General features: G+C 44.1%; 1 pseudogene; it reads left to right on the plus strand.

Annotated features, from left to right (window-relative positions):
• Positions 1-9902: 9902 nt before the first annotated feature.
• Positions 9903-10073, plus strand: LOC144733780 (U2 spliceosomal RNA; annotated as a pseudogene).
• Positions 10074-15562: the final 5489 nt, after the last annotated feature.

A 15562-nucleotide genomic window follows, 5' to 3' on the forward strand; every position in this document is an offset into this window, starting at 1 on the left:
TTCCGTCGCAACCCGCTTTTATTGTACCACTTCGCGTTCGTTAGGGTTAGCGCAGTCCACCTTAAAGATAACTTTAAACCAAGCAGGCAAAGTGAAGGCTACTGTGCAGCATCGCTTTCATATTGTACCCCCCTTCTCTGATGTCCCGGATCGCATCCCTAGACCTCTCATGCTATATCTACCTCTGGTAGCGAAGTTTCTGATAACGAGGCGACGTCACGGAACACATCGACTTCGTTAACCGAGGTACACCTGAATATCCCGTCTTTATGACAAACTGGTACCACCTTGTCACGACGTTTCGGCCACAACACAAGCAGCCGTCCTCAGGTGAAGAAATAGAGCTGTCGGAAAGACAGCGTCCTAATCATTAGGACGCTGTATTTTCCACAGCTCTGTATCTTAGGACGCTGTCTTTCCGACAGCTCTGTTTCTTCACCTGAGGACGGCTGCTTGCGTTGTGGCCGAAACGTCGTGAGAATTTTATAATGTTTAATTTGTATTATTTTATTATTTCCATTCTACGTGACTTTACCGAAAGAACCAGGAATATGAATCCCTGCAGTCACGAAAGCTTTATATCGAAATTTGGCACCACCTTGTGTACACTATGAGGAACTACGTAACTCCGCTTACAAGTCTCGAACGAGAACGCGGGAGGTTGCGCTTGAGTACGTGTTTGTTGCATAGCTTCGCAAGCCCCAAGACAACCTGCGTGTGCATTCCGGTTACTCATCCATTAGAGCACCATCCAGGCTGAAATCCGCTTAGCTTACAAGATCCAATGAGATGGGTTGCAATCCACAAGATTTGTTCTCAGACATTTACACACTATTCTGTGATTAAATTATGTTATTGTTGGCCATGCGTATATTTACATTTTCCCAGCATCTCATTCCTTCGGCTGCTCTCTATAGCCTCGCACGGCACACGACAAACCTGTCTGCGTGTGATGGTCACCCATCCATCTGGAGCACAATCCAGGCTTACAAGAGCCAATGAGATTGGTTCCAATGCAGAAGAGTTTGTTCACAGACATATAGACACTATTCTAGAATTGTGTGCATATTGGTGGGGCCTTACCTGGTAAAAAAAATGTGTTTATTAAATGATAATGTTATTATTGGTCATGCGTACGTAAAAAAAACAGTATCTTTTTCCTTCTGGTGGTGTCTTCCAAGTGATTCAAAATCTCAATGACAGTCACCCCAACAGTAGGAGAGGGGTGGGGGGAGCGGTGGGGGGAAGTGAGGGAGATGGGGAGAGGCCCACTCCGTGCCGATTCGAGAGGCCCCTTGTGACGCAGATGTTGCCATGGCGCCAGCCACCCTCTTCACAGCATCCCCTTGACAGTCACAGCCACCGGAAGAAAAGGAAAATTGCTAAAATGTTCCCGGCCCAAAATATATACAACTTTCATCTCGAATTGGTTTTTTTTTGTCGCTTCAGATAAAAAAGAAATATTAACCTTTGCTTTATAAAATCCAGTTATTTCATCGTATTCAACACATAAAAAATATCTAATTTGGAAATTGAAATCGCACGTTGTTAATTACTGCATCATAGATTTATTACGTGTATTTATATATTTATACAGCCGTTTTGTCAGTCCACTGCTTGATGAGGCTCTCTCCACCCCGCACGGGTCATAGGGGTCATTTTACCATACTTCACCACGCTGGTTAGTGGCGGTTGGTGAAGACGGGGAGCTTAAATGTGGTGACACACAAGCGCCGTACAATAATTGCGTGTTTGCTCTCCTGCCCTCTGCTGCCCACTACTTAGCCCCAGTCTATGATACCAGCTGTGCGTGATATTTGCCATTCAAGAACAATCCAGGCCCAGCCCTGCTGAGAGTCTGAGATCTGACAGGATCAAGCAAATTCTCAACAATGCTTTATTCTGCTTGCTAGTGGAATGAGAAATGATGCTGTAGTAGTAAACATTTTATACATTTTGCACACACAATCCAGGCCCAACCCTAAACTAAACGATTTTATTTTATTTGAACAGGTAAAGTCCACTGAGCTATATAGCTTTTTTCAGAAGCGACCTGGCCACAAGTGATAGCCCAAAGAAGTGGCTTATCATGTGGAAATGTATAAATGTGCATAGAAAAAATTGGAGGACAAGGAGAAAAATCCATGCGACCACGGGGAGAACATGCAAACTCCAAGGGTCGGGATCGAATCCATGACCTCCTGTATAGCAGGGGAGGTAGTTAACATCTCGCCACCACAGCATCCTGCTGAGAATCTGAGATATGACAGAATCAGTAAAATTACGGGTGGGCATTCATATGCTCTATAATGGCACAGTTTAAGGACGTATGTTTTTTTGGAGGTAGTCGTTCTCTGTTTTCAACAACAAATTAAGAAAACAATGAATATGTATATATTTTAAGTGTTTCTCAACTCCAGTGCAACAATTCTAGTTAGTGCAATGATAAATGATGGTGTAGTATTAAATATTGTATTAATTTGGCAAGCACGCTATATTTCTCCATGTTCCTTTAGGTGTCCACAAGGCAAGGGTTAATGTCTAAAATTGAAACTGTCTCAGGGCATTAATCACTGCGTTAACGAGAATTGTGCTGCCAATGTGTTCGGAAATGCATCTGGGCACATGCCCTGTTGTACACACGACTCAGGGGTTGCAATAAAGAGCGAAAAGCACATTTCCATGTTTAAATTAGTGTTTTACGAACTAATCGTGTGTTACGATCTTTAACTGCGCTTTCATGCATTTCGACGCAACAGAATTGAAGTCTTAAATAGGTGCATATAATGATCATTGTTCAAATGTAACGATGAATTGAACATTTACCGCACAGAATAAGGTCATTAAACGACTCCTGAACACGGTTAGGAAATTGCCTATCATTGCAGGCAATAGAATCGTAGAATTCTTGACATTTGCATAAGTATAAGTGTTTAAATTTAGCTGTGCAAATTACGGGTACACTCAGCAGTTGTTTTTCAAATGCACCAGAATAACAATTCACATAGCGATAAACATTGATGGTGTCTGATGAACTCAACAAGTCGCAAAAACATGTGATTGAGAAAACAAACACGTGAAAACTAGAGCCCGTCTTACTGTGCATAGTGCCTTGGAAAAATAAGAACACGGCACTCTTTGCGGGACTGTGTAGGTATATTTTTACGAGTTTCCCGTGAGTGGAGAATTAATTGGTTCTCATCTCCAGGGTCTTACCGCCCTCTTGTGGCCAGTTTTACGTTGCCAAAATTAATTGCAGTATTTCCTGTTAAGCCATTGATTTTGAGCAGGGGTTTAGTTGTGGGAGCGTATTGAAAACCGATCGTTATGATTATTGTATGTATGTTTGATGAACTTATTTCGCTCCGTACGTAGCCAATCGTGATAATCGGAGGAGGTGCGGGGAAAGGACAACAAACTAGACGCAACAATCAGTTCGAAAGAAAAGTTTTCAATCGATTTTTAAAAGTCCATAGCTCAATGGCTTCCTAATATTGGAAGGAAAAGCGTTCCAGACGGCCGCAGAAGTGAATCTGAAGGCGCGCAAAGCAGTAACCGCCTCTGTTCAAGAGCTAAACGCAAAAATCAGTTCTTATCAATGACTTGAGGGTTAGATGTGATGTTGCGCCAGCTATGCATAGTAGCGTGGAGTGGTGGAGCACTGGGAGATGGAGCTGAATCGACGACCTCTGGATTACACGTGCAGTGTGTCAAACATTACGTATGTATGTAATGAATGTTAAACTTATTTCGCACCGTACGTAGCCAACCGTGCTAATCCGAGGTGCGATGCCAGCTGCCTTCGTTTCTCACGTCAGAAGTGGCCACGACGGGTTTATTGCGAGGCATTGTATGCGCGAGGCAAACCGGTGACACCTTTTTTTACCTTCATGCGATTACCGGTAATGCATCAACACAAAATGTAACGACCTCATTTTAAACACAAGACATCAATTGGCATCCATTCTGATCCATCGTGCAACGTTCTGCATGTTTGGGTATCCGTAATGTATTTTTATTTTTCATGTTTGATTGAGAAACACCGACCACCGTCATCATCATCTTCTACCCTGCACAGTCACTTCCAAGTTAAACATGTGGGAAGGATGGTGGTGTGATTCATCAGAAACAGTTACGTTTCAAAAGTCGTTCAGAGTTGCAGACTCCGCTCTTCTGTACGTAACATCGATCCCGGCTGCGTTCCTGGGATGAGAGGGCATTTGCTGTGGCTGCAACACGGTTGTGGAATTCCTTTCCGTAGGAAATTCGTTTCTCCGTTGTGTATACTTTTAAGTCACGTTTTGAAACCACATCTTCTGAAGACAGTTCATTATTTTTAGCTTCTCTCTCTATTGGCCGTTCCTCATCCGAATTCTTACAAGGCGCTTTGAGACATTAGTGGAAGGTGCCTTACACATAAATGTAAATGATTATTGTGAAGGCCCTTCCACCATTTTCACTTCAAAGCAGCGCAATTTTATTTCATTTTTATAAGTTTAAATCGTTTTCTACTTCAGAAAACACGTACAGGCATTTTTACAATGTTGAGTTTCCATTTAGTTTTTACAAAAACAATTCGTCTCCTTTGTGATGCACCTTGAATATTTGTCTGGTCGGCGGCTCCACTTCGTAAGTTTGGACAGCACTGGTGTAGGCGTACCAATATCATTCGTCAACATTTTCACCTGTGAGTCACCATTCCAATAGAGTATCCCAATAGTCCCAGTCCCATGAAGCCACAGTCCTATGTTATTTCAGTTATAACTGTGTTTTACATGGGAATACCCAAACTACACACCAGCGGTCCCCAACCTTTTTGGCACCAGGGACCGGTTTCATGGAAGACAATTTTTTCATGGACCGGGGGGGGGGGGGGAGTTCATCATTGGGTCTTTCCCCGTTTTCAAAGAAGCTTTCCAGCGACGTTTGTTTTGTACTCATGTTGGCTACTAGGGGTTAGCAGCTTGTGGGCTTACCAACACTGTGACTGTGACAAGTGCGCAGTGCGGGAAAGAGGCGTGGACGGAAGTGGTGAATAATAAAACAATGGGGGCGGGTTCCACGCGTGGACTCACCGCTCTCACCTCCTGCTGCTGCTGTGCGGCCCGGTTCCTAACAGTCCACGGACCGGTAGCGGTCCGCGGCCCGTGGGTTGGGGACCCCTGCTATACACCATTACAGGTAATCTCAGTCTTATGGAGTATTGGATTTGTGTGAACATCTCTCGACCGCCCTATAGATGGTGCTCTTCATCTCTCTAACGCACGGTAGGTTCGTCTCGCCTTGCGACCCTGACAATGTTGTAGCTTCGCACGGCTTTATCACAACAGCCATCCGATATTTGGGGCCGTCCATAAATGACGTCACGCGATTTTGGACGATTTTTGACCCCTCCCCCTCGTCACACGGCGTCACAAAAAGTCAGACGCTCAAATATCACGTCACAAAGCTCTGCCCTCCCCCCAAAAAATAAAACATGCTTCAAATCGCTTTAAACTATTGTCATTGCAGTGCGTATTTAATGTGGCGCTGCACTCTGATGTTGTTGGAGAAAACATTTATCAAAAAGTCTATTTAATTAATTAGAACGTGTTGTCTATATTTATTTAAAGTTGCGCATTTTGATGTGACGTCACATTTCTCAACCCCCCACCTCCTCACACATCGTCACAAATATCTGACCTCCCCCACCTAGGTGCGTGACGTCATTTATGGACGGTCCCTTTCCCCTTGTTTCCTCGCTACTCCTCCTTCATACCCGACGTTTCGGCTACAACGCAAGCAGCCGTCTTCAGCTGAAGACGGCTGCTTGCGTTGTAGCCGAAACGTCGTGAGAATTGTTTTATTATGTTTTATTTTTATTATTTTATTACTTCCCTTCTACGTGACTTTACCGAAAGAACCAAGAAGATAAACCCACTTAATTTACACTTTGAGTACGACGTTTCGCTGATTACAACCAGCTTCGTCAGGCGATTTGCCTGATGAAGCTGGTTGTGGTTCTGTGCCATTGTAAAAGAAGGGCCCCATGTTTACATTGGCGTCATGCAGGCCTGCATGACGACATGCCAATCATAAACCAATCGTAAATCATCAAATCATATTCTCCTCATGTTGAAGACTCGGTACACCAGACTGACTGTCTCATCCACCCTGTTTGAACCACGGCACTGCAGTGCTTTAATAACATTGCTCAATTCAAGAAGCCTGTTGCACTCTTTGGCCGTTACAACGTTGATAGTGCTGCTCGTTGCTGGCCGCTTGATGTAACACGAGCCTTCGGGAGGGTGCTCAGCAACTCTGTCCACATGTTCAGGTTTTAATAAACAATGGTGAATGTAGTTATTACGTGAGAAGTCTGGGTATTTAACGTGCATCGCATATGATGGTTTAGGCTCCTTGACGAGATCAGCGAGGTAGTGTGGTTCATTCGTGGCAAGCACTTTGTGTGTAATGAGTGCGACCTTCTAATGTATAACCTTAAAGGATGATACATATCTATTTTTGCCGATGACACCACTTCTCCACAGTTTTACCAAGTCCTCCGTCAACCCATTGCAGATAAACACCACGACTGCCTCCTGCCGGCAACTTATCAGATCATATTTCCGTAAAGAAGGCCTCTTGAGAAAGCAGGAAGAAATGACGAATATTCCCCTTTGAAGTTTAAATGAGTCTGTAAGCACATCACAGGGACAGTTCTATAACACAGCACGTTAACCTGTTGGGGCGCGCCCCTCTTTGAAAGGAACCAAGGGCATCACTAATATGCCGACAGTCAGGAACCTCTCCTGCAAGTGTCCTATGCGAAGAGCAGAACCGGCCCTAGACCTTTGGGGGCCCTAAGCAAAATTTGGTTGGAGGCCCCTTTGATGTATGATTTTTTTCACCCACTCGCTAGCAGTGACTCTAGGGGGCCCTCTGCTGGCCACGGGGCCCTTTGCAATTGCAAGGGTCGCTTAGAGGCTGGGCCGGCTCTGGCGTAGAGGCCCGCGGCAATGCGCGCCGGGGCCGAGAGGAGGATCGAGGGCAGCAGGAGAGTCGGTGGCATCAAAGGGCCGCCGACCCCCTCGGCTGTGCGCGTGCGGATCGCACGACTCGGGGAGCTGATGGGATTCTGAATTTCTGTTGCACGCGTCACATTCAGATGCACTAAAGGCTCCGGGGGTTTGGTTGCTGGGGGAAGGGGAGGGCTGAACAGAAATCCTTTAAGAGATTTATTTTGAAATTTGGTTCTTGCCTGGGTCACTTCTTTTAAGTAAGAATCCATAGGATTTAATTGGGGATATTCCACTTTTTAGTTGTCGATGAATATGCATGTCATTGTTCGTCCCTCCCTGTAGACACTTTAAGGTGTTTCTCAATATCTTAGGAACATCATTTTCAATGCAAGGATGTGGGTGATAAACACCAAGGACTGCTTATACATGTAGCGTAACTGCATTTAATTTAAGGCTTACAAAACTAAGGGAGAGAAGCATCCCAACTTTCAGTGTGAGTTTAGAATGCCAGTCGCGCGTGTGCAATTTCGATGTTGCCTTTTTTTAATCTACGGTGATTCCACAGGGAGCATATGCCACCTATCTGCTTGGCCGATGCCAGCTATGCCAATTATTCGTAACGGAAAATCTAAATTTCTCATGTGTGGCTGTGCATGTGTCATGTGCATTTGCTATCGTCACCGCAATGCGTAGCGTAAGCACTTAATCGGGGCGCCACGGTGGCGAGATCTTAACTACCTCGCCTGATATACAGGAGGCCGTGGGTTTCATTCTGACCCTGATGCCTGCTGTATATTTGGAGTTTGCGTGTTTCTCTCCCTGTGGTCGCGTGGATTTTTCTCAGGGTCCTCCGGTTTTCCCCCTCCACATTTACAATCAACATCACGCATTTAGAGTATTTGGTTGCTATGCATGTTCACGTGATGAAAAACCGCATCGTTGAACTATCATTTGTGATAGCGAGGTCGCTTCTGTAAAATAGCTATATAGCTCAGTAGTGGGGCTTACCTAGTAAACTAAACATAGTACAGTAGTGGTAGGCATGCACAGGTAAAGGTGGAGCCCTGCAATCACTTGTTCAGGCTACTGCTGGCAGAAGGACCTCCACTAGAGGGAGCTCTAAAGGGCACCTCTGAAGGGTATGTGGCCTGCCTCCCCGAGAAATGTGCGAGTTTGCCGACACTTTACCCCACCACACGCGACCTGCTGATGGATCAGCGTTTGGTGGAGCCCATTTTATTCTGCTGAATGGACAGAATCAGGGCGATTAAATAAACTTGCACCGGTCGTTTCAACCGCTCTGACCGGAGCTGTAACCGATGACCACTGGATTTGAAAAATCCACTATGTGAACTATCACACCGCGGCGCACAATAAAGTACAGTTTATATATTACTATATACAGGGTGTTTCAAACAGATGGACCCGATTTGAATCGCTGTATCTCTGCAACCACGAACCGCCCATGAATGAAACTCTTACCACTTGAAAGGGCGGGGCATAGAGAGGGCGGGGCATAAAGAGGGCGGGGCATAGATAGGGCGGGGCATAGAATTTCAAATGATTACCGCGAGATGCCTCTCCCAGCGCACAAACAGCCCCTAGCCTCAGTCATTCGCAAGATGGCGACCCCACACCACAAGGCGTTTTGCGTTCTGCAGTTCAGCAAGACTGAATCCGTAATTGCGGTGCAGCGTGCGTTTCAACGGCGTTTTGGCATTGATCCGCGAATGTCAAAGAGCATTCGTCGTTGGTACCGACAATTTGAGGAAACAGGCTGTTTATAGAAGGGGAAGAGCACAGGGCGACCACGCACCTCAGAGGAAAACGTGAGAAGAAGACACTTTGAGAGGCGTTTGGGACGAATTCAACTATCGTCTCGATGCTGTCCGTACAGCAGGTCACATAGAGCATTTATAAAATGGTTAGTAAAACTAGATAACTCATTAAACCGTTTGTAACTTTTTGTGTTATTGTAACATGTTGCCATCGTGAAAAATACTGCTTTGAAATTGGGTCCATCTCTTTTAAACACTCTGCATCGCAATACCAATCAGAAACGTACTTAAGAGAGTCGCTCTCCAGCATTAAATATATTTGACGTCCGCAAAGCCCTGTGGCAGTTTTCCTTTTTTTGCGAGGACCTGCAACAGCAGCAGCAGCAGCAGCAACAACAACAACAGACGTTGTCGACTCAGAGGAACAACGCCCACCTCTGATTGCCTGCACGGGATTGCCCAAAGCGAGTGGCAAAACGTGCAGTTTGAAACTCTAGACGCCCCATCAAACAATTATTTCCAATCACAAAGCGAAGCTGTCAGTCTCACAACAAAGAGGGGTAGGGGTTGGGGAGGGGGGACTCATTGAAGTTGTCTTTGAAACCGTAACTGCACACACACGCACACTTCGGGATATGCTTTAAATGCACTCGTTTATCATTCTTGGAGAGAGAGTTTCCCATCCATAATACAAGTGTGTTGGGTTAGATCGCGTAAATATATAAATGTGTCGCTAAACCTTACACCACCCAACACAATGTTGTGGCTTGGCTCTCCAACACACCGGTGTGCTGTACTAGTGACGAATTGGCCACGTTCTGTTTACGTGACAAACCTTACTAGTTGGCTGTGTCGGGTGGTGGCGGGTTTAACGATACATTTATATATTTACGCGATCTAACCCAAAAAAAACCTGTATTATGGATGATATTGGTCGTGAAGCCGAGTTTCCCATGATGTGCATCCTGTGTGGATGACATTGCACGTGTTTGGGCAGTACCTTTGCAGCGCTGTATTATCAAATGCCCTAAATAAATTTTACATCACGATATTATAAATCATTTACATACATATCAAAGCCATAATACGTTTTTTTTTTTACAAAACATAAATGACAGATTACATTGCCTCTCGGCCTTTTGGCTCAGATCAAGTGCAGTATATGTTCTTATCAGTTTAATAAATGAGAGATTGCTATTTTGATGTAACAATTAAATAGTGTATTCGGCTTTACAGCTGCTAAGGAAATCAATCTCCAGTCTTTCTCACTGAATAATTGCAGAATGCAACCAAATAGGCCCGCACTATATATATGTGTGGTGTCGTGATTCGAGCACCACGCTACAAACCTGAGTTCGATCCCTGGTCATGGCTCACGTCAGTGGCGAGTGATATCTGAACCGGTCCTGGGTCCACATTTTGTCCCAACCCACACTCATGGGCCCAGACGAAATATTGAACTGTGCTCGTAAAGTAAAAAAAAAACTTGGGTTGTACCAACAATCTTGAAATCGCCAATGAAGTTAATGATACAATAACCTTGTTTAATAACTCAAATAATCGTTATTGTCGTTGTGTAGAATATATTTAACAAAATATACAAGTAGACAATACGTCTCCTTAGTACAGGGTGTTTTAAAATGATTGGCACAATTTGAAATGACTATATCTCTGCAACCACGAACCAACCGCCCATGAATGAAACTCTTGCCACTTGAAAGGGCGGGGCATAGAGAGGGCGGGGCATAGAGAGGGCGGGGCATAGAGAGGGTGGGGCATATAGTTTCAAGATTACCGCTAGAGGCCTCTCCCAGCGCACAAACAGCCCCTAGCCTGAATCATTTGCAAGACGCGCCGCCTCAACGTTGGATAGGTCGCACGGGACCCCAAGACTTGGCGCTACACTCCTGGCCCCCAAGATCCCCAGACATCATCACAACCTGCGACTTTTTCTTGTGGGCATACGTCAAAGACCGTGTTTTTGTGCCACCGTTAGCGACTAATCTGGATGACCTCAAAAACAGAATCACGGCAGCGGTGATTTCAGTGGAAGAAGACACTTTGAGAGGCGTTTGGGACGAATTCAACTATCGTCTCGATGTTGTCCTTACAGCAGGTGGAGGGCACATAGAGCATTTATAAAGGTTAGTAAAACTTGATAAATCATTAAACCGTTTGTAACCTTTTGTGGAATTGTAACATGTTGCCATCGTGAAATATACTGCTTTGAAATTGGGTCCAACTTTGAAAAAACCCTGTATATCTGCCTATCCATGTACAAAAATAACAAAAGTATTCTTAACACAACCCATAGACCCCACGGCCTTCTTGGTGGAGTGAATAGTGTCAACAGAATTGATTCAGTACAAGCAAACTATGGACTAAATCAATGGTAAATCAATGTCGTTGAAGTTATTGACTCCCAGAAGGCCATGGCTGATCGGTTGTGGACAGAATACTTTTTTTTTACGTGGAGATTTATATGATGGAGACTGCCTGTGTATCTACTAATGTGTTCCCACATAGTCCACTTGCATTAGCCATGTACAGGAACCGTCATTTATTAAATAAATAACACCTCTTGTACCAAAGTCTGCTCAGAAAAGGTCACTTCAAAACTCTGTATTTAAGGCAACAAAAACGACACACTGGTGTAAGTGTACACTCGCTACCACTGGATCGTTAGCGTGCGTTTCGTAGCAAAGAGTGTTACCCTTTAGTTGATGACTCAAAAATTACTAAGGGCATGCTGGAATGAAACTGTTAACTGTGCAAACTGCGGTCTTAAAAGTGTGCAAGTGACAACACTTTCCTGTTATACCACAGCACTCATAGCATTTAATAATATAGTATACATTTGTATGCACTTATGTCTTTTCTTCAGGTAGATTTTTCTAAACGTGATTTTTCTTTTTAATACGAAGGCAACATTAATAACTTGTAGCACACTTAGTAGATGTGTTATGCATTTAGTCAGAGTTAAATGTACAGCCTCCAGAAATTCAAGCTAATATTCATTGCATAAGCGTTGAATATCATCGCATCGGACAAGTTCCAAACTATGAAGTGTTGAGCTCTAACGAGGTGGCACTGGATTAACAATGTAGGAGTTGTGTTGGATCTTTTGTAAAATAAGTAATTTTCTTTCATTCCAAGTTGCAGTACTCTCTGATGAGAGAACCCATCACAACGGGAACGCGTGTGCCAGTTGCTGCCTGATGGCATGACCACATTTTCAATTCCTTGCGAGTTGGTGGTCTCAACAAATATACAACCGCATGTGCAGCTGTTGAACTAGTGGTCTAGATAAGGCTGAGAGCATTTAACGTGTAGTGTGGTGGTCACATGACAATACATGCATGGCATGATGGGAGCTATGTCTTCCTGTTGTTTTTGTGCAGAACTTTTGAGTATTTTTTCGTCAGTGGTAAAATAGTAGTGTTGGCACATTTGATTTAATTCCGACAGAAATTCGCTTTGGTTTTTATGGAATGCTTTAAAATATAAGTGTCGTGAGGTGGTTACGAGTAAAACGGGTAAAGGGGCAGCCCTGAAACTGCTTGCCCACACCATTGTTGGAAAAAGCGCCTCTTTGCTCGTGTGTCCATGATAGAGTCGTGCTCCAATTGCCATGGATTGCATCGTGTAGACTGGTGTGCGTCATCATTGTTACGTATATTGTGATGGCAGTAACCCAGAGTCTAACCATAACTTAAATTTTAAGCTGTTAAATTATTATTGAAATTGACTTCAAAATTAAAAGGTGTGCGAATACGTATAAATTATATATTAGGCCAAACAGTGAAAAGTGAAATTTGGTGCACCCCTAATTTTAATGCAATAATTTTTGTAAAACATTTAGAAATGCAATAGAGACTATTCAAAATCATGAAATAAAACGGTCGTTTAGTGTTAATAATTGTCCTGGTTTCTGTTAAAGCGTGGGAGTAATAACCATTGTGATTGTCTCCCATGAACAGTATATCAAATGCATTGCTTAGTTGGTTCTCATGATTTAAGTAATACACGGGGGAGCGTACACATCCATCGTGTGTTATTGGAAAGCATGGTCATTTCTTTTTCCCCCCCCAGAAAATTTCAACCAAGATCACATCGCAGTCACCATTTTATTTAGTCTCATAAAGATACCTAATATATTCCCTGATGCACATCATCAGAGCTATTAAGCTATTTTTTTCACAGATGTCCATTCGGGGCCGGTAAAAAACGTTACAACAACAGACAGTACAAAAACACGACAGTAGTGCAAAGTACAAGAAAGGTAAACAATTCACCAAAACAATTACAAATATAACTAAACCATCCCCATCCTACAAGGCAAAGGCCACTGAGGTAAAAACGTATTTTTCAAAATCGACCTGGCCACAAAGTGGCTTATCATTTGGACATTTATAGCAGCAAAATAATAAAATAGTCGAAACGGATGTTTCCAAATGTGGAGAGAAAAAATGGAGGACCCGGAGAAAAAAAACCCACGCGACCACAGTGAGAACATGCAAACTCCAAGTATACAGCAGGCGTCAGGGTCAGGATTAAACCCCCGACCTCCTGCACACTAGGCGAGGAAAATGACATCACACCACCGTTCGAGGTTTCCATTATGATGTGGCCTAGTTTTTTAAAAATATATAATGGATTTTTTAACTCGGTCACTGCACTCGACATCACTGCCACGTTTGTCACTCACAGAAGAAAAAAACCGGCGCTGCGGGAAATCGAGCCACGATTGCCGGAAGCTACTCCGAGCTCCCGTGTAGACGAACAATATAATCGGAGCACCTCCCAACTCCCCCGTGTGATGGACCCGAGCGCGCATGATAAATGACGTCATTTAAAGTTCGAAATGACTCGCTCGCTGGGGGTATGGGGGGGCTGTGGTCCAAATGGCAGATGGGAGAGAGACGGAACAGAGAGGCCAGAGTGACTTGTGCTAATGTCTGGTGTCCTCCCCCCACCACCACCCATTCAGTGGTTGCCTGAGTCTAAAGGGTTGCCAGGGCCTTGTTATTGATTTGCCTCTGGGGCTCGCAGTGCCACCTCTGGAAGCCTAAATGAGGGATTGATCGAGACATCTCGTTATATTGTCGTGAGCACACGGTGCCATTCACATTGCCGATGTCCTTTGGTGGCCAAAAAGACAGACGACTGGAATGTTCCATAAGTCGCGTTTATCAACAACAATACCAAGAACATAAAAAGAAGACATTATTGGCTATAATAGTTAAGTTACAGCATAATTACTTGTTGGTTCTTTCGGTAAAGTCACGTAGAAAGAAAATAAATTAAACAATAGAATACGACGTTTCGATTGCGACACAAGCAATCATCATCAGGTACAAATGAATGACAAAAACAAACCTAGTAAACTTAGAAATATAATGCAATACAACAGAGAGAGTCGGCTAACATAACATCATAATTTACACCCCTCTGTCAATCCACTTTAAATGCAAGCTTCCCCACGCGATATTATGGGCTTGTTTGACCATACTTCACCACACTGGTCAGTATGAGTTGGTCAGGGTGGGGGGGGGGGGTTGAGATATTACTCACCACTGACGTTAACCACGGCTGGAGATCGGCTATTGCTCACTGGGTTCAGAGTGTGCATGCTAATCGCTATGCCCGTCACTCCCCCATAAAATTCTTGGCCGAACCAGGATGAATACAACATCTATGATAGAAGCTGTGCTTGAGCGTCGCATCCTTCAGACTTCATGGGTGGACATGCAACCTCTGGACCGACGATCAACTTCGGGGCAAGGTAACACATGTTTTCATAATGGAGGTTTTTTGGTGAGATCGCGTCAATAAAAATGTGTCGTTAAACACCGCCACCACCCGACACGGCCAATTAGTAAGGTTTGTCACGTGAACAAAACATGCCAATGCGTTCCTAGTACAGCAGCACACTGGTGTGTTGGAGAGCAACGCCACAACATTTACGACGTTTTGCCAGTAATTACAACCGGCATCATCAGGCGACAGCCAGATTTGTAGAGAAATCCTCCTGTGTCGGTCTCAAATAAAAGGATACATGTGATGTCGTCACTTGTGAGCCAATCCAGTGCGAAGGCCAGAGGGAAGGGGGGTTAATGTGTGCCAAGGCCGTAGCCATGGAGTCAACATTGGGGGGGACCCAATCTTTCAGGGGGTCTGGGGGTCTCCCTCCAGAATTTTTTTTGAAAACTAGTTTCCTGCCATTTCCTGCCTAAAATCTAAAAAAAATTCACTAACATATAGGATGGACTTTTTTTATTTATAATGTCTACTAGTGTATTGTTTGCTCTGATTTTATCTTTTTTACCTTTTCTTGTTTCATTGTATGTAATGGCAGAGATTAGGGATTAATAAAGTACAGCCATGAAAAACAATCATATAATTTTTTTATAGCAATATATTGGGGGGGGGGGGACATTTTGAGCATATTTGAATATTGGGGGGGGTGTGTCCCCCTCAATATATATTATAATTACGGCCTTGATGCGTGCACACATTTTTGTTCACATTGACTACTTCGTGGCACTACCCAACAGCAGATGCACAAACACGAGAGCAGGCCAAGCTGAGTGATAAGTCAGAAGTGGTGCCCCATCGTATGCCCGCATTGTGTTTGTTGTCTATCTTGCGGCTGTGTCGGCGACTGTCACTTTAATTGACGACGGTCGACTCAGAAGTTGAGCGCCCGTTCAATCCGTGTTTGGGGGGGGGGCAGGCATTTTACAGACGCTCATTATATGAGTGAAACGGGCACGAGTATCT

This window comes from Lampetra planeri, chromosome 2 (genome assembly GCF_965212315.1).
Source record: "Lampetra planeri chromosome 2, kcLamPlan1.2.h2, whole genome shotgun sequence".
Taxonomy (NCBI): Eukaryota; Metazoa; Chordata; class Hyperoartia; order Petromyzontiformes; family Petromyzontidae; genus Lampetra; species Lampetra planeri.